Here is a 25,173-nt window from a genome sequence, read left to right on the forward strand (position 1 = left end):
ACCACCAGTCGAAGAGGTGGAATTGCTTCACGTAAATCCTGATTATTCTCACGTTCGTTTGTCAGATGGTAGAGAAACTACTATGTCAAATCGCAATTTAATCGCAAATTTACGTCAAAATAATGGAGAAATATGTAGATTCACAGAAGACAATTTATCTTCCAATGAAATATAGAGTGATGTAGAAAATCATTCAGCAAGGGAAGATAATACATACGATTCTATTGATTCTTCTTCACCTGGAAGTGAAGCTTATTTACACGTGCGTTAAAGCCGAAGTTCCGATAGCGACTCTTGAGCGCGATAGCGTGTAGGGAACATTATACAAACAAATCAAAAAGTGCTAACGTGCAATAATAAATGAATTTATAGGAAAGCACAATAATTCCCTTCCTTTAAAAAGTCAACATTTTCCCCTCTTCCCTCCCTCTGTGGTACTTCGCTGGTGATGCAAAGCAAAATCGCCATGCTGGGGATTGACGTTCGCTGCGACCTTACCAAGGGATTACATCGAGGCTGTTATAAAAACAGCTTCACGGAAACTCGGAGTTCTGAACAAGGTGCGGTGCTTTTTCACGCCACAACAACTGTGCCTGCTGTACAAAACACAGGTACGGTCTTGTCTGGAATATTGCTCGCACCTTTGCGATGGCTCCGCTAAGTACCTACTTGAGGCCTTGGACCGGTTGCAGCGACGTGCCGTACGCATTATTGGCGACGTAAAGGTCACAAACACCCTTGAACCTTTACAATTGCGTCGTGAGATAGCAGCACTGAGCGCTTTCTATCGACTGTATCACGGCGAGTGCTCTGAGGAATTATTCTCTCTAATTCCTGCTTCCCCCTTCCTTCTTAAGTCCACGCGAGCTGGTTCTCGATGTCACCGCCTAACTGTGACATCAATTCCATCGCGAACAAAGAAATTTGGCAACTCCTTTCTTTGTCGCACTTCCAAAAAATGGAATTCCTTACCAGCTCACGTTTTCCCCTCCTCTTACAACCCGGGTTCCTTCAAACGAGGCGTGAAGAGGCATCTTGCGGGCCGGCAAGGCGAAGGCGGCTAGTGCAGAACGTTTTTCCCGTCTGTACTGGCCGTCGTCGCGTTTGGACTCTACTACCACTTACCATCAGGTGGAGTAGAGTCATTTGCCCTCCCGGCGAATATAAAAAAAAAAAAATGTACAGAAGAGCAGCCAACTACAGTAGGTCACTCTCGTTCAACATAAGAGGAATAAAATTTACATAGATCAAATAGAGAGCGCAGACTTCCTATTCGCTTCCAAGACAATGTTTTAAATTAAAGTGTGGGTGGATGTAGTGATATTAAACCTCATTTAGTCTTTATTCTTTTGTAATGTCGTATGTGACTTATTTACACTGGCTCACCTATCAAACCGGAACGCAACAATACCAAGTACTGCTGTTTTGCGGTAGAATATCTGATGAGTAGGTACTACTCAGATGAGCTTCCACAAAGCCCTACCACCAGTATCACTGCTTAACAATGTTTACGTTATGCCTTGGTAATAAAGCACAATATGGGTTGCTAATTCGCGATGTGCAATTCCCGTTGGCCTAGTGGTTAGAACGCGTGAATCTTAACCGACGATCGTGGTTTCAAACCCGGGCAAGCACCACTGAATTTTCATGTGCTTAATTTGTGATTATAATTCATCTCGTGCTTGACGGTGAAGGAAAACATCGTGAGGAAACCTGCATGTGTCTAATTTCACTGAAATTCTGCCACACTGTATTCCACCAACCCGCATTGGAGCAGCGTGGTGGAATAAGCTCCAAACCATCTCCTCAAAAAGAGGTGCGGAGGCCTTTAGCCCAGCAGTGGGACATTTTTCGTTTTCCGCCCAACAGCAGCGCTCCACGTGTTCGGTGTGGCAGCCGGCTCCGCGGATGGCTGAGGGGCATTCCTACGCGGTGCCGCTTTTTGGACAGCCATGCTTCGCTTTGGTCGTTTTGGACGCTGGACGGCGCTGACCTCGACACACACATTTGAGAAGCCAGTTGGTCATTTGCATTTTACGTTGGTAACTGTGAGTGAGTGAGTAAATATTGATCTACTTATTTATTCTGTAATATAGAATCGAGCTCAAGTAATTGTATTGTTGACTTGTTATAACTGATTAGTCCGGCAATCCCTATCAGTTTTGCGTTTGTTAGATGCAAACTTAGTATTATAATTGCTTATCACCGATCGTTGCACCCGGTATTTCAAGAAATCGAGCCCCACTTGCTGCTTTTTTAAACCGGAGACTATTGATGCCGCAACGTGCCAGGTTAATCTTACCTTTAGCATCGGCTAATATTTCGGCATAGATCAATCCCTGTTCAATGGCTTCAGGCTGCAAAGTGATAACCACCGCCGCAAGTCGATCGAGGAAGCTGCAATTTGCTAGTGGGCTTGCCACTATCAGCGGCTTTGGTCTTCGCCTTTGGTTTGCGCCTTTCTTCTTTTTACCTCTCTTCGCCACTTCCGTCCAGCTATTTTCCGCGGCCGCGGACGCCGACTGGGACAGAAGAAGTTCATTGTTATCTTTCGTCTGTATTTAAATGTCTCTTTCTTCTTACCATCCCCGCCCGGGGAGGCGAGGGAGTTTTGTCGGACTCTTACCAACTAAAACCCCAAGATGTCCCTCTCGTTGCTATGCGGCGAAGCCACGGGAACGCTTTCGCACACATTCGCGACTTCGTCAGCAATTGTCCGAATACAGAACCGCAATGTTTTACTCCCGTTACAGGTGCACCGGAACACTTGGTGCACCTCCAACTATTTTAAGGACAATTCTCGTCGCTAGTATCGGTACTTGGTGTTCGGCACTTTGGAAGTCTATTGTGCTAAAGACAAAATACTTCGATATTTGAGAAATTATTTCTTCTAAATTTGGAAGCGGGTATTCATCCAATTGTGTATATTTATTTATTGTTTGTAAATAGTCTATAACAAGACGTTTTTTATGATTTTCATTTTTTGTTATTAAGACCTGAGCTCGCCAAGGCGAAGTACTCTTTTCAATTATACCATCAGCTAAAAGTTTTCTAATTTCTTGAACAATAAAAGGTTTATAACATTCACACAATCTTGACTAAATCGGCGAGATTTAATTGCTATTGGCCTGCATTCGGGAGATATATTTGCAAATAAAGGAACCGATGACAGAAACAGGGATTGATGCTTGTGCTACATTACAAACTTTAATCGGTTCTTTAGATCCACCAAATGAAAACTCTAGAAAAGAATGATTTTCCAGTATATCAACATATGACCTATTATTAAATCAGCAAATAGGTTTTTTACAATAAGTAAATTTAAACCTTCATAATCGTGATCTTCTATTCTACCTGGTACAGTAATTTCACTCTCAACTACTGATGTAAAATCAGTTGATTCCATTGAAATTCTTTTATTACTAGGCCGACTTTTTAAACCGCAACGTTTAAAGAAATTCTCATAAATATAGCCAACTGACCTCCCAGTATCGATTAGAACGTGTGCTCTTTTTCCTTTTATGTAGGCAGGCAGAGTTGCTTTTCTTAATGGAGAAACAGCTATTATGCATGCGGACGATTCACATTGCTCAGTTGTTGCCGCATTACTATATCTTTTACTGCGACAGACATTAGCTAAATGGCCTTTTTCCACACATTTGGCAAATTACATCAACTTCTGGACAATTTTAACGAAGATGAATGCGATCGCCACAGAAATAGCACTTCCGTTTAAAATTAGTTACTCGTTTAGTACTATTTGTATTGTCATATTTCAGATGTTTCTGTTCGTACAAGATTAGTAGCTTTAGGATTATTATTTTGAATAGCATTTACGCTGATATTATAATTTTTCGAGCTAACTTCAGCTACTTCTAGACAATGTTTGATTGTAAGCGTCACCAAGTTATAAGTTTAAATTTTCAAGTAGACGTTACCTTATTTTGTTGGACTGAACTCCGGAAATAAATGCTTCACGTATATTATCATTTTATTTATTTCTGCATCAACATTTTTAAAATCACATTCGTTCGCTAATTGTTTTAAAACTTGTAAATTGTTCTCTACCGACTCTTAAATTTTCTATTTTCTCGTAGCTAGATTGTGTCTGGCAAAAATTATATTTTTTGGTTTTATAAAAAGTTTATCCATTATGGCCAGTGCTATTGCATATGTAGAATATTCACTAATATAGGTAATTATATTTGATGAAACATGGTTCATTAGTAAATTCAATTTTTTTGAGTAGTGAGTACCTTTTCAGTTGTGTGAAGTAAATCAGAAGACGATAGAAAGCTTTCAAATGTTTTTTTCTAATGTTCCCAATGTTTCGCTGCGGAACTATCGGAGGAATCAACGTCAAACGGAAAATAATTATGTGAAATAAATTGTAATAAGACAAAACCTTGACTTGAAGGTTTTATTCCACATAATAAGTAAATAAGTGACATATGACATTATAAAAGAATAAAGACTAAATGATAATTAATATCACTACACAGGCTAATTCTTCCTACGTTTTGTTTTTAATTAGCTAAAGCTCTTTCATAATATTTTTGGTCTTTAAACCCTTTTTGTTTAAATCTAGGATCAAAGATAGTGTCTTGAGCGTTAATGACCGTATTCTCTATGTTAGAGAATCGGCGATCAATTTCTTGGTCTAATGTTTGCAATTCTGCATTGATTTCTGAAAGTGTGCTTCCATTTCGTAAACGACTTTTTAAGTGATTTGTAATACGGCTTATGTTACTCACTTTCGACGATGTGACATTTTTTTCTGCACTCATTTCTTTGGTTACTTCATAAAATAACTCTAGTATAGGTACTGCAGACTCAAGTTGACAACGATAGGTCATTTCGTGATTGTAGGGTATACTTATTTTTGTTATAAAGTCAACGTCGGTAGGTAGGGAGCTTCGTATGAGGGATTAGTTGAAACAAAACTCTTGAACGAGACGCTGTGTTTTGCTGATCACCTTCGTCTGTACCAATATACTACGGTGGCGACGAGCGATGAACTTTATTAAAGTGCGTGTTTAAAGGGAAACCCTATTATAATTATTTATTAGGAAATTTATTAGGAAAACGTTATTGTAAATATCATTATTTATCCTTTAATTGAAGGTGCACACATATTATAAATTTTGATCCACGATGTAATGTACTCGTAAGTGTGTAACCTCCTAGGAGATCCTTAATAAATAAATAAATAACGTCAATTGGCAAATTAAATGAGTTCGATGTGAATAGCGGTGCGTGGTCTTCGTATCTGGAGCAGCGTGGTGGAATAAGCTCCAAACCTTCTCAAAAAAGTGAGAGCCCCTTTAGCCCAGCAGTGGGACATTTACAGGCTTTTACGGTCTTCGTATGTACATACACTGGATATGTAATTTAAAGTTAACAAGATAGATAACGAAATATTACATCTAAATGAAATTTTTCTCATTTTTTGTATGCCATGTTTTATACATTCTGATCGTGCTAAAGCATTCTTGTCTTCCGATTTTAAACAATTCCTATATAATCGTGGTATTGCCACGAGTCGAACTACACCACACAACCCTCAAGGGAATGGTCAAATAGAACGCCTTAACGCTACTATATGGAAACCTGTACAACTATCATTACGCTCTATCTATGTCTATTCAGACTTGGAAATTAGCCCTGCCTCAAGCATTACATTCAATCCGTTCTCTTGTTTGTACTGCTACAAATTGCACGCTGCATGAAAGAATATTTGTGCACACTAGAAGATCAGCAAATGGTGTATCTGCGCCGAGCTGGTTAATTCATTCAGATCATGCTCTTATGCGAAGATTCAATCGCGCCAGTAAATATCAACCGCTAGTCGAAGAGGTTTATCTTCCAATGAAATATAGAGTGATGTAGAAAATCATTCAGCAAGGGAAGATAATACATACGATTCTATTGATTCTTCTTCACCTGGAAGTGAAGCATATGAATCTACAGAAGAGCAGCCAACTACAGTAGGTCACTCTCGTTCAACAGAAGAGGAATAAAATTTACGTAGATCAAATAGAGAGCGCAGACTTCCTATTCGCTTCCAAGACTATGTTTTAAATTAAAGTGTGGGTGGATGTAGTGATATTAAACCTCATTTAGTCTTTATTCTTTTGGAATGTCGTATGTGACTTATTTACACTGGCTCACCCATCAAACCGGAACGCAACAATACCAAGTACTGCTGTTTTGCGGTAGAATATCTGATGAGTAGGTACTACTCAGATGAGCTTCCACAAAGCCCTACCACCAGTATGACTGTTTAACAATGTTTACGTTATGCCTTGGTAATAAAGCACAATATGGGTTGCTAATTCGCGATGTGCGATTCCCGTTGGCCTAGTGGTTAGAACGCGTGAATCTTAACCGACGATCGTGGTTTCAAACCCGGGCAAGCACCACTGAATTTTCATGTGCTTAATTTGTGATTATAATTCATCTCGTGCTTGACGGTGAAGGAAAACATCGTGAGGAAACCTGCATGTGTCTAATTTCACTGAAATTCTGCCACATGTGTATTCCACCAACCCGCATTGGAGCAGCGTGGTGGAATAAGCTCCAAACCATCTCCTCAAAAAGAGGTGCGGAGGCCTTTAGCCCAGCAGTGGGAAATTCACAGGCTGTTACGGTAATTCCCGTTGGATTTGGATTTTTTTAAATTTAGGGTTAATAGGTAATTTGAATTTTTAATAGATTTCGTCATTCTTTGAAATAGTTCAGTCGTTTCGTCGCCCGCTAATTATTAGTAATTTGTTTGCGGCGTTTTATTGTTTGTTGTGGTTTTGTGTGTTGAAAATAAATAGTGTAAATAAATTTAATAATAATAAAAATCTTTGTCTAATATTCGTTGTTGTAAGTGTGAAGTAAAAGAACAAGTACTCCGATATATATGAACTATATTTAATAACGATCTAAATTAGTTTTACACGTGCGTTAGAGGCGAAGTTCCGATAGTGACTCTTGAGCGCGATAGCGTGTAGGGAACATTATTCAAACAAATCAAAAGTGCTAACGTGCAATAAAAAATGAATTTATAGGTAAGCACAATAATTCCCTTCCTTTAAAAAAAAGTTTATATAAAAAAATTTGAAAAAAAAGTAGTAAGACAAAAATAAAAACAAATGGAATACAATATTACAATTACATAACTATAAGAACGTATATAAATGTTTTATAATGGCATAAAACGCACTGTCGGCTTTACAAGTCTCCCGGGTCGTGTTCTATGTTGCTCTAAATTGTTTTCATTTGATGTGTTGGTAAGTGCCTCGGAGTTTGTTATGCATTCTTTCGATTTATTTGGGAGAGCGTGTTTCTGAGTCATTGTCTACTAGAAATCCAGGCCTTAAGCGATCTATAGATATTGTTTTAATATCGCCATTGATTATAACTGGAAAATGTTTTTCTCCACGTTCTTTGGCTTATGCGGTCCTGAGTAAGGAGGTGTCAAGGGCTTTGTTATAGAGTCACAACGAATGAACATGTATGCATGACTTCAAAGCAGGATGTATAAAAATTTCATCTTGACTATGCGGTTTTATAGGAACTGTTGCTAAATTTCGAATTTTTTCTCGCAAATTCTGTAAAAATATCTCATTATTAGGAGATATCGGTGTTGACGGCTCAAAAAAATCTCCTGGGAGTTTTATACTTGTTCCATAGGCTCATACTCGGCTGCGGATATGCCCGTATCGTCACGTAAGCTAGCTTTTAAGCCTACTAAGACGGTGGACAGTTCGTTTACCCAATCCTCGGTATTTCCGCGTGACATTAAAGCTGCTTTAAGCGTTCTGTGCCATCGATCTATCATGCCGTTGGCTTGCGAGTGATATACAGTGGTACAAATTTTTGATATACCCAATATAAAAATATATTTTGCGAGATTACTGAATAGATGCAATTCAAATTGCCGGCCGTGATCTGTCCAGCGGTTGTAAAGGGCCGCTGAAACACTTTCAGCTGACGCGTCTTTTAACGGTTCTACTTCCGGCCCTCCTATCGCTCTGTCTATTATAATTAAGATATATCTGTAGCCTTGACAATATGATGACATCCAACAATATCTATGTGAAGATGTTCAAAATGATTACTGACTAGAAATGAGCTTAGTGGAGATGTCTATGAAAAATAATTGGGAGAGGAACTTTGTATGTTCGCATCCAAACAAAATCACCAACCTCAAAACTTATTACCCTACGACGCTTATAATATAATAATACTTAGAATTTTTATCATGAGCCTCCTTCAACTCATTCTTAACACTAACAAAAACATCTTTTAAAGTAATTAACTTATCAACATACTAACAACGCAAACCAAACGACAAATTCTAAGTTCAGAAAAATGAACTAACATCAAAAGGAGTAAACGAAGTGACATCGTTCACCGAAGTGTTCATTGCAAATAGGATTTTTGGTATATTGACATCCCACGTGCGATGATCCCACTAAAGAAGAAACGGCAGTCATAACAGTACGGTTATAACGCTCAACAGTATTGTACTGCGGACAGTACACAGGATCAAAGTGAATTTGAAAAAAAATATACTTAGACATTAACGATTGTAACTCATACTTATGTAGTAAATTAAAATTAATTGAACAATCCTCCATTTTAAAAAGTATTAAAGCGTATGATGCAATAGCTAAAAGCAAGAATCAAAAGTGCAAAATTAAACTTAAATGACCAGAAGCCACAATGCTGAACAATAATATAACACAGTAAGATATTTAAAGTAACTTAAATAAACTTAACCTTAAGCTAAGCCAGACACAAAAAATATATAATATTAGCAATATTCTAAAATAAGTATAAAAATAGGACTACAAAATGAAATGCAGTTAAAGATGCCAACCACTAATAAAAACAAATCTAACTTATAACCAAAAAATTTTGACAGCAAAAGATCACAAAAATGCTAAAAATACTGTCAAAGACCTCAAACGTTGGGCGCAAAAACTGTCACGGGGTTCACGTGTGTAAGGGGTTCGTTCCATCAAGACCCTACATTAATTAAACTCGTCATAAAGATAATAAAATTTACAACATAAAAATCAGGGGGTGGGCCGTTGACAGTATTTGGTCAATTAAGTTCACATTAGTTAAAATTAAGTGATAGATTTAAATAGATAAGCAGGATAGTGCAAACTCTGAACGCTGTGTCATAATGAGTGAGCAAATAAGTAAAAGCAGTGCGAAGCAGCCAAAAGCACCAGCAGCAACAGCAGGCCACTGGACAAGCAGCCTCTCTTCTATAAAACAGCAGAGGCTCCAACAGCTCCAAATCGGCAACAATTTCTCGGTTGAGTCCACCGAATAATATTATTTTACTTTGTAATGCAATATACTAAGTATGTATACAATTTAAAAAAAAAAAATAAACACTCCGAACTTATTACATATCTTGCATAAACACTAAGTCCTAAGAATGACCTAGACACAGGTACAAAGAAAAATGGGTGCATGTCAGTCACCTCCACGTGGTGCACCCTGGGCAACAGGGTCGACAAGTAATCCGATGTTTTCTCGGAGTGCCTGTCGACCGCGGCTGAGACTGACGCGACGGTAATGCCACGGGCCGTTCCTGGTACTTCTCTGTTCAGCAGAGTGGACTATGCGAGCGGCTTCGTGGCAAGCAGTAGGTGGCAGGAAGGAACACTTTTGGTTTCTTTCTTTTCTGTTCCATTTTGTTTTGGTTTGTTTCCTTTTGGTTTTGTTTTGTTTTACTGTCTTTCTTTGCTCTTGTTTTATTTTGATTTGTTTTATTTTATTTTGTTGGCGGGCCTCCCGATTCTGTAGTCACACGGTGGTCGGCGACTGGAGTAGTTGCCAGGTCTCCGGGGTCTTTTTGGGCTGCCGGAGAAAGGAGGTGGGAGAGGCGGGTTCGCTCAGTATCGGTATCGATGCTGAGTGGACAGACTATGGTCACCGCCTCCCGAACTCGTTTCCCCATCTGGGTGTTGTGGACATGTCTCGCAGCCCGTGGTGGGACCGAGGGCCTTGCCTTAACCGGCTGGGCCAAGAGGAGACAACCTCAATAAAAACATTAGTTTGTAGAACCCGTGATACCACCCGACCTCACGGTGTATATAGGGTTACCAAAGTACAGGGGGCATTGCCTTGGTGGACTTTTTTTTTTTTTATTTCCCCCATACTCGTGGGACTTAATATGCAAAGAAAGAAAATAAATCTAAAAACCAACAACCCTGGCGATCTAACGGACAACATGACGGTGGAGGCGGGCGCCCCGATGACGCGCGCCGAAACCAAAGACCCTGGCGTGTCAAAAGAACTGGTGGTCCGGCTGGAGCGGCTCTCAGAGTCGGACTTGTCGGCCACCAGCGTGATAACGGTCTCTTCAAGAGACACCGCCTGTCGTCGGCGGAAGGTGGAGAAGCGGCCCCGTCCTGGGCCGGAGAGCTGCTCGTGCTCCGAGAGCGACGTGGCTATGAGTGAAGTGAAGCAAATGGGTGAAGCCCTCCCCCAAAAGGGGGCGTGGTCGACCGCCCACGACGGGCCAATACGTCGGCCTCGGGCGCTCCCGCGAGGAGCAGAAGGCCGCTGAGGCAAAGGAGCGGCGGTACGAGGTGGAGGACGCACTGGCCGCGTACAGTGCGGCAGCCAAGGTGGCCACGGATTAGAGGGCTGCCCGTGCTCGGAAACGCCAACCCGGCGTGACCGAGGACGTGCCGCAGATGTCTGCCGCGCTGGACAGGGCAGTGCAGGAGGCGTCGACACCATTAAAGGTGCGGTGGCGGATCTAAGGGCCCTCACGGTGACGGAGGAGGTGGCGCGACTGGAGGCGGCTAACACGCAACTTTCCGGCCAAGCTGGCTGTCATTGTCAAAGAAGAATTTGCATGAATTGGTGTTTTTTGATTTAAAGTTAATTGTAATAAGTTTAATTAGTGCAATCGAGAGGTGATAACAGTAAACTTTTATTGTCGTTTCTTTGTTTACAGGTAAGACTGTGCTATTTTTGTAAAGTTTATTATGATTGTGTGACCTACTCGATAAATAAAATTTTGCATCCTTTGTTTACAGAGCAACAAATTGAAGTTTTATTTCTCCTCTTGCAATAAAAATTAGTAATTGTCTTATATATATACATACATATATATACATGTACATGTGTGTACACATGCACATACGCATATACATACATATACATATATATACACACACACATACATACATACATACATATATAAATATAAGGTAGCACTAATTTAAATGAAGTGCAATTAACACAGTTAATAAGTTGAACATATGGTAAAATAAATTGCCTACCTGTGTAACAAATAGCATTACAACTGAACAACGCAATAGTAGTAGCAACGCAACGAATTACGAGGCCTGTGACGGTCATTAGAATTATAAGATAAACAGTTGCAAAGAAGCCGTGAAATAGTGAGCCCGCGTCACTCGTTAAGAGTGCGACTTCCATTGCAGCGTAATCAAATATAAATCAAAGTAATATAGTCAAAGAGTTGCTTTTTAAAAAAAAGTAATGAAAATCGAAAATTTTAAACGCTATTTAAGACGCTTATAACTAACAAGTTAATCAATACAAGAAAATAAACAAAGATTACACAGATGAGTTAAATAGAACTATTTTCTATAGGGCTTTCTGGGCCTAACATTAACATTTAGTTTCGGGGTAATCGAAGCCACTCAGGTCTGCTTCCCTGCTCCCACCTGCATCAAAGTTGCCGGCGCCGCTGTCACAACGTGGCTTGCACTGGTGACGCTGCCAGCCGACTCCGGAATAGCGTCAACCTCGGCCACAGAGACGATTCGATGGTGCTTGCCGTCAGGGCCGACCACAACAACACAGCCATCCCTCGTCCAGCTGCGGGATACCCCAAATCGTTTGCGCGCCGCAACAAACGCTTCGTGTCGGCCCTTTATCAGAAATTCAGACAATGTGATACCGCTACCCTTTAATTTACATTTGCCGTACCATATCTTATTGCGGAGCCCCTGATTACAGAATTTTATCAAGATAGCACGATGCTTATTCCTATTATTTGTACGGCCCAAGCGATGGCACCTCTTAATATTGCTTACTGTGATTTCTGCCAAGAATAGCCGCTCTCTTAACACCTTGCACACAATCTCCGCTGGGTCTTCATTGTGGGTTTGGGGCACACCATGAACAAGCAACATATTCCTTCTGGATCGGACCTCCATGTCCTCCTGCTGTCTGGAGGGAATTTGAAGCTGCACCTGCAAGTTCTCCAGCGCCGTCATCACAAAAGCTCGAAATGCACTAAATTGCGCATGTATATTGGACGTCGGGCTGGCTGCAGGAATGAACGATCGAACTTCCCTCTGCAACTCGTTCATTTGAGCTGTGAACGTGGCCGCTAGCTGCTCAATCGATTTTTAAAGCTGATCCATTGTAGTGTTTGTAAAAGTGAGTGGTAGGCAGTGATGTGGCAAATTTTTAGATTAGTAATTTAGAATAGGGTTCAAACAATTATTTAATGTTGAAGCCGGTGGATAACTGAACTCACAGGTACATTTTATTTATTATTACACTTGTTGAAACAAATATTAAATATTATTTAAAAACGAGAACTGATTATAATGTGTTTACTTTGTTGCGCCTACCTCCGAAAAACTAAAATCTATTAATGTGTTATCTTTAATATTATCTGCGACAGCAGTCAGTGAAATATGAGGACGAGTTTCAGGTAACGTTTCGAATTCTAAATTAACTTGAGTCGGCCAATGGGATTTATTTTTTAAAAATTCAGGATCGTTCCACCACTTAAGCTTAAAGGGCAACATTTGTAACCATCCCAGGACGATGGTTGAGTCAGTCCAACAATAAACTCGGTCGAACTTGACTCGAAGTCAGCTTACAACCTTCTCATAAGCTCGAGCTCCCAATAAAGCACCGCATAATTCCAATCGTGGAATGGTGGTAGGTTTGATCGGTGCCACGCGACTCTTAGACATCAATAAACGAATCATGCACTCACCCTCATTATTGACACTGCGGATATAAGCACATACACCGTACGCGCGCTCAGATGAGTCTTTAAATACATGGAGTTCTAACATTTGACATGGATTGCATATCACAACGCGTGGAATCCGATAATTATTTAAAAGAGGCAGAGTCTTGACAATAGCACTCCAACTGGAATTGAGTTTGGAAGGTAAATGTTCGTCCCATGATATTTTATCTAACCACATTCTTTGGAATAATATTTTCATGGAGACTACAAAGGGTGATAAAAGACCTAAAGGGTCAAAAAAACGTGCAATTACTGACAGCAACTCACGTTTAGTACTATTATGAGAGGGAATCTTGGAGCCAATTATGAAATCCAATTCGTCGGAAGTAGCAAATCAGTCAAGTCCTAATAATTAATTATGTTTACCGGATCCCATATTTAAGTCTAATGATAATTGAGAATCCGCCGATACTACTTGAGGTGAATTAGATTTCCACTTCCTAAGTAACATACAAGCTGATGCAAGTATATTGGTGATTTCATTACGAATATAAAAATCGTGTTTTATAATAGTGGCAATCTTATCATTAGTGCACTCCAAACCTAATCGCTTAAGACAACGCGTCGCAAGAAATGGTGCACTAGCTGTACCGTATGTGACAATGTTTAATTTAAAAACCTTCACTGGATTAGTTGAAATCACTTCACGCCAAATTACCTGCTGCAAGTGCCTATCAGATGGATGGACTACAATTTGTCGGTACATTTTTACAACATCGGCTGATAAAACATACCTATACTGTCGAAACCGTAGAAGTATGGACAGCAGATCATCCAGAACCGTAGGACCTACCATCTGTAAATCATTGAAAGAAACTCCTGATGAAGTAGGGCAACTTGCGTTGAATACTACACGAAGTTTAGTAGTGCTACTATATTCGCGTAGTACTCCGTGATGCGGAATGAAATAATTATTGGCATTCAAGTCTATCTCTTTATTCTCAGTCATGTGGCCTAAATTTCGCATATTCAGACATAAACTCATGATATAATTTACTATTATCGGGTTTAGTTCTAAGTCTACGTTCAAGAGAGTATACGCAATTACTAGCCTTACGAAATGAGTCACCAAGAATAGAAGGGTCTTTCTTTAAAGGGATATGAACACTATTTTTAATAAAATGTTCCTCACACAGCCTTTCTTCTGGCATATAATCAGATAACTGAGAGTTAATCTCGAGATTCCAAAATTGCATTAAATTGTTACGAATGAAATCAAAATCAGTATCATCATGAGAACTAGTTTGAGTAAAATTACATGACATTTTATTAAATAATTTACCATTATAATAGGTAACGGGGCCAGAAACGATCAACAAACAGCCTAGTTTGGTTTCACATAAAACAGGCTTTCCAACACCTAACTTATTTTTTTCAAAACCTAGCAAGTCCCAGAAGAGATCAGCACCAATTAAAATATCTACTTCTGACGGTTGGTAGAAAGTAGGGTCGGCTAAACTTAGAACGGTTAGACAAATCAACTTCACAACAGGGCATGTCATTTGTTATTAAGGGCAATACAAAACAAAATAACTTAGCACTATAGCTGTTATCTAGTGACGTCATTTTAACCTGACATGTATTGCCTACGCGAGAATTCACGTTATTAATGCCAAACTCATCTACTTGTTTAGTGTATAACTTGAGCCGTTTACATAATCGCTCCGTCATAAAGCATAATGTGCTGCCACTGTCGAGTGCCACACGCACTATATGTTCAACACAATTATGATCATATACTTTAACTAAAGCGGTTGATAATAACACGCCGCGCTGCTTATTATTATTTTTGCTATACGAAGGCGAGAGGTTCGCAGATAAAGCGACTTTACCAGCGCCAGTGTGAATCGAGCGCTCAGGCGCATCAGACGTTGACTGAGACGCTGATATATTGTTATCCATGTCATAGCGATTACCTTTAATATCAGAGGCGTGAAAATATATTGTGCCTACGCTTACATAATTTGCACCCTGGTTTTTTTACAATTGTTAACAAAATGACCTGAACGAAAGCAGTTGTAACACACTTTATAATTCGGTATTAACTTAAGACGAGCTTCATTACTTAATGCAAGGAACTGTGAACAATTAGTTAGACTGTGGTCACCTTTACAACAGGGACAAGTCTTAGTGACAGATTCAGGGCTTGGACAACCAGGACTCTGTGTCGTTACCATGGATTTTATCTTTGGAATGTATTTATTAGTCACAGGCGTATTATTGCGTGATAACTCTAAAGTTTCAACTAAGTCAGCGCGCGTATGAATGAATGCATCGAATGTGATTTTGCTATTCTTGTCAACACAGCCCTTAAACTCCTCCCACTCACGATAAGACTTCTGATCTAACTTGCGAGTAACTAAATATATTAATAAAGTGTCCCATTGTTTAACTGGCTCACCTAAGGATTCTAAAGAACGCAAGTTTTTATTTAATTGGTCTATCAACCCTTTTAATGCCACAGAAGACTCCCTAGTAACAGCTTCGATATTAAATAAGACTGACACGTGATTCTGCACTAATAATCTTTTATTATCATAACGATCGCATATTAAACTCCAAGCAACTGTATAATTACTAAAACTCAATCGATTGAATAATCACAGCAGCAGATCCCTCCAGAGAAGCTCGCAGATAATGGAATTTGTGTATTTGGTCAATTTTATCATTATTATGGATGAGGCTAGTAAAAGTTTCACGAAATTCTAGCCAATTACTATAACACCCATTAAACCGTGGTGGCTGTATTGTAGGCAACTTAATAGGCTTATATAGAATAGAATACTGACACCTGTATTCCTATCACTACATATAGACTCATTGCCTTTATAGTAAAACTTTATTCTAACTAAAATTCTTGCGATCTAGACAATGCCTTTATAATATAATGATTCAAACTCTGAACGCTCAGAAAACTGTACATTTTACATCGTCAACTATACATTCTAAAGGCAAATGTATCTCACCATATTGCACGTACAACAACTCGATCCGTTCCCTCCGTAATTGCAATTCAGTGACATCACAGCTGCTTAATTTTTTATCATTTAATGCATCGAGGTAATTAATAAATGCTGTTAAGCGACTTTTAAAACATCCACGCTTTTTTACTAACTCCCTTTCCTCGGACATACTGGAATTCGGTCGTCGTCGACGTGTAATGTAAACAATAGCAAGTATATAACTATGTACTATTTTAATTACAAACTTTAGGCACTATGTTTTAGAATTAATTTTATTTTATTTAACAACGTAAATAGGTAATCTTTAAAGTAAATGTTAACAATATAATTATTAAATTTAAAACGGCAAATTTTATTTAACCTACACGTGTTTCTTAATATATTAGTAAATAAATAATTATTTAAAGTACACTACGGCTTAATTAACTATACTAAAAGTAAATGGATTGTAAAAATACCTAACACTTATTAATACATTATATTTAACAAGTACCTACGCAACTGTAATAATTGAATGTATGTCTCTTAAATGCAATTTTGAAATTATAAAACGAAGTAATTACTTCTACAATAATATTTTTAGTATTGTATGTATATTATTTCTACTAATCATATTTATATAATATGAAAAATGAGAACCACTCACAATGCAAGTTGGTACTTAATTAAAATAATTAATACAGGTACAAACAATATATATTAAAGTTAAATGGTTGTATTAACGTACGAGTGTTGGGTGACGATATTATCCACAAGAATACTTAACACCGTTGAAATGTGTGTACTTAATCCAAATTCACTCTGCCAACATGTAACTCCTCAAGTTGCAGTTATTTTTAATTCCGTTGTTAATTAATATTTCTGATTCATTAATTATCTTCTTTATACATAAGTAGATATAATCAGACTCGATAATGGACCATGTACAGGAATAACTGGCTCGACGAAATAAAACAGGCGAATTTGGATAACTTAGAAAACGTGTATTAACTCGTTGCCGGTAAGAACGCTAATCACCATCAAACGGTGACGGTGAGCGGTAATTATAAGTAAAATTAAGTTGACAGTACACCGGTTTAAATTGATGCTTCAAATAATAATCAGGCGCTCCAACAACTAGAGTTAAGAAAAATATGAGAATCTCATTTTAAATGTTTATCAAACATAACATCCAAGATACTTGATGGTTTTAACGCGGCTTAAAGAGGGGTTCCAATTAGGTGGAGTGTCAGAATGAAGATTACAAGGAAATGTGTGTGTATCTAAGGTCAAATGAACTGTTTGGGCTACCAAGATCATTTATGGAAAACATACCTATTTCGCTATAATGTCGTATGTATGCCGCAATAACTCCACCTCTTCGATAAAACTTATATCTGCGGGTTTTTTTGGACTCGACAAATTAGCTAGCAATTGGTATGTCTGGTCCCCTTAGACGCAATTAATATAGATATCTTCATTTCGTTATCTATCTTGTTTAGCCTTTATTTCGTCCTTGAGACCGACCTTCCTTACGCAGGCGGACATTATCGGCACGGAGTTTTCGTGTCTCCTCCGCTTCCGTGCGAGACGCTAGGGAGGATTTTTGCGCCACGTCCAAAATGAGGGCTGCATTGCGGCCAGCCTGTGCGCGAAGTTCCTCTGTGTTCATCTTCGCAGGATCCTCCCTAGCTTCTGATGCGGACTCTTCGGAGTCCAGTATCGCCTGCGAAACGTCCTTTTTGAACGTCCTACTCCTCAAGGAACGCTCAAATGCCTCCTCCTTGGCCTCGGCGACCTTCTCCTTGAGCTCGGCCTTAGCCCGAACGAGGCCACTACCACGCCTCCTCGACGCTAATTTACTTCGACTATCAAGCTTACTTTTGGCAGCCATTGTCGTTTCCGTCTCCGTATCGGAGTCGGAGTCAGAAGTGGTGAGCCCATCATAAGGCCTTTTTCGGCCAATCAAGGCGTCGGACGGCAACTCAGTGTCGACGTCCATCGCCGAAAACAAATAGTCCTACACGAATAACAATAGCACTATAACAATTACAAAACAAAAAAAAACAGGGTCTACAAAGACCTAGTCCGAAACAATAAATCCACTCATTAGGCAAAACAAAAGTCCATGTACAAAGCAGAATGTCCAGATGTGCCGCATAAGAGATAACAACACAGTTTTACAACGCCAGATGTCGTTTGAATTCATCAAATCGAACAATCTTCGCAGTAAACACAACCTCACTCAACGACGTCCGAACGTCGACTCGGGACGCGACCAGTTGAAAGCCCGACCACGCGCGGCAATCAACTAAAATTATATCAATGGAGTGCTCACATGTCCGCTATGCGCGAGGAACATCAGTAAGAAGATTGGCTACATAAGCCACATGCGAGCACATGAACGACACCATGCAGGGAGTTGAAGCGGTCGCCGTGGCCGAAATCGGTCGGGAGAGTATTATTTAAGAAGGATCTCCAACAAAGGATACAAACTTACGTTACATCGTGGAATAATATTTTAAAATATGTATGCTCATACAGCAAGCACATAAATGATGGTGTTTATAATATCGTTTTTCTAATAAATTATAATATCCTGGGACATTTTTCATACACGGCCATCTGATCCCAAATTAAGCTTGTACAGAGCTTGTACTATGGAAACCAGACAACTAATATACTACATATACTATTTTTCTTTTTGTAAATACATACTTATATAGATAATTACACCCAGACTCGGGACAAACAGACATGTTCATGCACACAAATATCTATCCTGGGTGGGAATCGAAACCACAACCTTCGGCGTAAAAGGCAAGCACGCCAACCGGCTCGGCTATTATAATAACGTTTTCCTTTAAACACGCACTTTAATAAAGTTAGTATATTGGTACAGACGAAGGTGATCAGTAAAATACAGCGTCTCGTTCAAGAGTTTTATTTCGACTAATCCCTCAAATAATCACCTAAGTAATTATCTTTAGAAGAAAAAAAAAACAATTAATCACCCCGAATCATTATCTTTGTTACAGTCAGCACAGAAAGGTACAATATTTTCGAAACAAATATGTTTGTTGCAACTCTCGCAGGTGTAATTTGTTTTACGGTCTTTCTTGGCTGGACACACTTGGCACCTTTTGCGAAAATTAGCCTTTTTTGCCGGAGGTTCTCTTGAAGATTCACCAAGAAATTTTCCAATTTTTTGTCGCAACTCACGTGGAATCACTGATACATTATGGCGAAGTTTTAGGTGTTCCACAAGACCGAGGCCTGGGTTTTTATAAATCGCCTGCGTTTTGTTTTTAAGCAATTATTATTAATTTTATTTGTTATTAGGCCATTAATGGCAGCTATTTTCAATGAGGCATAAAAAATTATCAATGGCCCCCTTTTTAAATTGCGTTACTATTACGTTATTAAATCAAATGTTACGTTTCTGTTTGTTTTGGTAATAAGCTGTACAATATGGTCAATTATTTTTATCCCGTATTTAGCAGGTTTGTATGGTATATATTGACGAAATTTACATCTACCTCGGAAAGCTACAAGCATTTCGTCAATAGTTAGACAATCACTTGGTATGTAAATTTTTTTACAGTTTTCTACTTATACTTTAAAAAATTCTCTAATTGCAGCCAGATTGACAGTAGTTGCATTCTTTGCTGATGGGAAGAAATATCATTAAAGGTCAAAGAACTTTGAATAAAATGAAATCTCTGCAAAAACAATACAAGCCAAAAAATATCCACACCTTTGCTATGAGTAGCCCATAAATCGCTCAAATTTTGTCTACTTGATCGGTAAATACCAGTTAGATATAGAAGGCCTATAAAAAGCCTATAAATAGGCAAACTATTTTTTAAAGTATTCCGAGCCATATTTATTATAAGGTTCCATTATTTCTTCTACGATTACTGGATCACTATATTTATCTAACAATTTGCTTTTAATAAAAAATATTTTTTGTTTCAACTCAAATATTACATCTTTAAAACTACCTTTACGTTTAACATTAGATAATTATATTAACAAAGTATTAAATTTTCTGAATTTGTTTCTGAAAATTGTTACTAGTCCATATTAAAGCACTAGCCCAGATTTAGTTATTTTCGTTTACATACATAATAAATCAAATGAAATTGAAGTGGTATGGCTATATATACAGATACCACTTACTTATAATATTTAATTAGTTCGAAGTATTGACGGTAAGAACAAAAAGTCAAGCGAATTTAGACTTTGTTTATATCAAGCGTATACAAAAGAATGCATTATTACTTAAAGGACAACACACTATTTATACACAAAAATAATAAATAATGCGCATGAGTGGCCACACCTACAAGTGACGTAGTCAGTCATAGACAATAGACTCACGAGCGACCATCTTGTCTTTCGGCGTTCAAACAAAAGACGTTATGCGATCATCTCGGTGGATGTGACCTTAAAGTATCTTGTGTGGACGTAGGAGGTGGCGTGTTTTTTTTGTGGCACGGTACGGTGATAGACGCGGCAGGCGGCATGATTTGCGGTGGTATGTCACAGTTAGACTAGTTGCGACCGCGGTGGCGTCAGTAGTGGACGTATTTAGAGAACAGCTAAACTATTAAAACGACCCTATCAAAAGTGGCTCAGTATTGTCTTGAAACAAGAGCGTTCTTAGCTCAAGATATCATTCAGTCAAGAATAGGAGCGAAAGTAACCCGAAAAGGAGAGATCAGCCACTGGAGGCTGGGCATCAGGGCTCGACGCCCTGCGGCAGATCAATACTCCGCCGCCAACTATACCTCCTCACTGCGGCAGCGTTCGGCCTGCGAAGGCCCTTCACCGTCGACCCGGTCTCCTTCGTTGCGGGAGCGTTTTTAATTATAAACCGCCAAACGCGGACACTGCCGCCCAGATCTCTTCGCTTCTGGCTACCTTCTCGACGAGGGCCGGAAACGACTGGTCCCCTCCTACAGCCGTGGATAGGACGGCGCGAGGCTCCGCCCACGCCGGGCACTCTGCGCGCTTATGTTCGGCCGCATCCACGGCTCCTCCGCCACAATGGTGGCACACCACCGAGGGTTCCCTACCAACCACCTCACACAGGTACCGGCCAAAGCAACCGCGGCCGGTCAAAAGCTGTGTGAGGTGATACGTGGGTAGGCCGTGCTTGAGCTCGACCCACTCCTTCAACACCGGCCGAATGGCCGCAACGAGGTCCCGACTAGCACCCGGGACACCTAGTCTCTCCGCCCATTGGGCAAAGTCTTTCTCGGGCCTCCGCCCGCCATTGCCGAACCCTTCGAAGGTTCGGCAATAGTTTAGGGCCTGGCCACACTTTCTGGCGGTAAGGCGCGCGGTGCGGCGGGAGAAGCGGCAGGCGGAGTGATTTGTAATCGTATGCCACAGCTAGACTAGTTGCGACCGCGGTGGCGTCAGTAGTGGACGTATTTAGAGAACAGGTTAACTATTAAAATGACCCTATCAAAAGTGGCACGGTATTGCCTAGAAACAAGTGCATTTTTAGCTCAAGATATCATTCAGTCAAGAATAAGAGCTTGTGGGGGAGCTTTTTTTTTGGAAGGATCTCCTTGAGACGGTTTTAATGAGCCGTCGCAATGGGGTCTTATGGAGGGGAAGGGTAGGTTCCCCGGACCCTCACCTGGCAGCCAGCTCCTATGTGGTGTTTCTGCTCCTCAGATGGGGTGGAGACCTCAGTTATGTCGCGTCCACAGCGGCGCCCTATGCGATTTACCACGAACATGTGTTTCGCGTTGCCGCGTGCAGACCAAGTGGATTGTAGGGTTATTTTCTTATATATGTTCACCCTAATAACTCCACCGGTTCTTGTCCGATCTCTTCGTGGAGGGAGTCTGAGGATAGGTGTTTTTCCGCTCTTATTGGATATTTACAATTTTTTATAGATGACACACCTTCTATAAGCTATTCTCTTGGGAATTTGCTGTCTTCTCCCTCAGGAACTGTTAGTAGTAAAGCGCCACAAACACTTATCCCGGTGAATCACACGTTTATTATTCATGAGAACTCGTTTTTATCGTGATTAGCATGGATTTCGAATTTTAACGATTTTTTAACGCTGAGCCGATGTATTTATGACCGTGTATAGGCGAGTACTCTGCGAGTGTACATGGATTTTAAAGGGGTACAGGAGGTAAAGGGGTTAGCAAATAATGTCGACATGGGTAGTAATCACTATCCCCTAAAAGTACAAAATTGGCATAATCACTACGCTCAATTTGAGCACATAACGGAGAGTCATTAAAAAATGTACTGTCATGTAGAAAGCCTGGCCATCTTGCTATCACATTCTGGATACATAATTTTGCATCACACACCATTTGAACATTTAATGAAAAAAATTATTTTCTGTTCCGAAACCTTTCAACTCATTATTCATTGAATATTAAAATTAATCATTGAGTTCCATTTACATTACTCCTAGTACTAATGTATATAAAAGTACCTGATAAATTGATTTTTATGTGTGTACAATCAATAGCTCCCAAAATTTTCGGAAATCCTGCTATGGAATAAAAGTCTTTTGGCAATCTCTGCGTTCTTGGGAATCGGCCCTTTTAATGAAATGGCATTTAAGTTTTGCAATTGCAGGCGTAACCTTATGTACCACACGGTGAACAGTAACTTGTTCGACATGGAATATATCTCCTATCACTTTTTGATAATTGCCAGTAGCGTAATATCGTAGTGTTATCAAAATTTGGTCTCTTGGCTGTAATGCTCGATTTTGTTTCGTCAAAGGCGCGATGTCCTTGCCAAACAATGACTCTAGGTACAACACGGTGTCTTTAGAAACACGGAACCGACTTTGAAACAGGTTATCATAATATTTTCAAAAGCGTTCAACTTTTCTTCATTCCTACGACTGCTACGAGATGTCGTTTCATCGTCAACAAGTAAAAATAACGACATTTTTAAAGTTTATAAAACAACGAAAATAGATTTAAGATAGCTGGCGACCACTCTCAAAAATAACGACGTCTTAAATAATTTGAGCGGCCTACTTGACACTTGTCGTTCGTTAATTGACGTTTCATGATACGATTTTAGCTTTTAGTGGTATTTAAATGTATTTTTTTTTCACCTTCCGTACAAACAAAACATTACACAATATGTTAGAGAAGCGACAGTTAATATTTTAATTTCTTTAAATTTACATTTCGTTCTTTATAAATATTATCATAATTTATGCAAATATTTTTGATTTTATTAATTTTAGTGTGTTTTTATATATCTATTAATTCTAAAGTATTTTTTTAATTTATTTTTACTCAATAATAGGCACGATGTCCCCATGTCAAATCTATTGTTCAATTTTAATTGTTATTAATGACCGGGGACCCTAAAGTAGGTGCATTTCCAACCAGTTCATCAAATAGAACAACTGAAAAGTGGAATCAGCGTATTTACAATAATCAAATAATATTTAAAGTCGTTGCTTATGGTGTTAGCTACCTAGTCCAGCGACGATGTTGGTGTTTTACAAGCCACCTGTATAAACTTTTGAAGAAACAATATATGCTGGGAAACTCCCGGAAATATACTAAAATTCTCGTTTTCATATTTTACAACAAAAATGTCATGACTGCGGCTCAGTAACACGCTCGGACCTTGCACGTTGCTTGCAACGGGACTGGTACGCCGACTTCGGCGTACTGTTTGATACCGCATATAAGAAGTACGTCGGTGGTTTCTAGTCAGCGCCTGCGGAATCCATAATCGAAGCTCTAATTATTCACCTAATGACAACCATAATTATAATATCAATTGCTATCAAAAGGAATTGTCACAATCTATATAACAATTTTTTGTTATTTAACTGAATCAACAATTACTAAGGCGTTTAACACACGACGCCGCGCACCGCCGCGGCAGGCGGTAAAGCGGGCCTTACGTTGCGTTGTCTTGCAAGTAATCCGTTGATGCCTAACACACGTACACCGCCTGACGGTACGGACCAGCGGCGCGTTACTGCGCGGAACCCTATAAGGGCCTGGTTACAGTTTCTGGCGGTGCGGCGGGAGACGCGGCAGGTGGCGTGATTTGCGGTGGTATGCCACAGCTAGACTAGTTGCGACCGCGGCCGCATCCACGGCTCCTCCGCCACAATGGTGGCACACCACCGAGGGTTCCCTACCAACCACCTCACACAGGCCAAAACAACCGCGGCCGGTCAAAAGCTGTGTGAGGTGATACGTTTGCTTGCGCTCGACCCACTCCTTCAACACCGGTCGAATGGCCGCAACGAGGTCCCGACTAGCACCCGGGACACCTAGTTTCTCCGCCCATTGGGCGAATTCATTCTCGGGCCTCCACCCGCCATTGCCGAACCTCACGAGGGTGGGGATTAGGGCCACATATTCTGGCGATGCGGCGCGCGGTGCGGCGGGAGACGCGGCAGGCGGAGTGATTTGTGGTCGTATGCCACAGCTAGACTAGTTGCGACCGCGGCGGCGTCAGCGGTGGACGTATTTAGAGAACGGCTAAACTATTAAAATGCCCTTATCAAAAGTGGCACGGTATTATATATTTGGCCGCATACACGAAGACTTGTAAGCTAAAGTTAATTTAAAAAAATTGTTGCACCTCTAGAACAGCTGTTTCTAACCTATATAGATAAATAAAAGTATTAATTTGTTTATAACTAGGTATTTGTTTATATATGTACCATAGTCAAATTAGTAATCACCCATTTTTTGTGTCACCCGAAGCGCGCGACCAGCACTTGCCGCGCCTCACGCCGCGCCGCAATCCGCGCCGCTCTTGGCTGTGGCCAGGGGGTAAGGCGATTGACACACGTCGACGATTGGTTACAGGCGAAACTACATCCAATTAAGACATAATACACAGTTCCAACTACTGTTTAATATCAACAAATGCCATGCGATGAACTTGGAAATAAATCGAATGCATTTTAAAACATACAACAACAACAACAATAAAATCAAAAGCTTGTGTTATACTTATGTGAAAACCAAGCTTTTGAAGAAGGAGAAACAACTACGCAGAACGTCTCAAGGGATTACCATTCAGTTTACAAGAAACTTCAACGAACTCAAAACCGCTTTATCAGTTTCAAAAACATTGGTATTACAGGAATCCCAACAACAAATGCTACAACGATAAAAACAAAAATGCGTGAAATTAAATACG

General features: G+C 39.9%; 1 pseudogene; it reads right to left on the reverse strand.

Annotated features, from left to right (window-relative positions):
* Positions 1-11,433: 11,433 nt before the first annotated feature.
* LOC126779639 (uncharacterized) lies at positions 11,434-12,422 on the reverse strand (annotated as a pseudogene).
* Between the last annotated feature and the right edge of the window lie 12,751 nt (positions 12,423-25,173).

Source organism: Nymphalis io, chromosome 29, assembly GCF_905147045.1.
Source record: "Nymphalis io chromosome 29, ilAglIoxx1.1, whole genome shotgun sequence".
Lineage (NCBI taxonomy): Eukaryota > Metazoa > Arthropoda > Insecta > Lepidoptera > Nymphalidae > Nymphalis > Nymphalis io.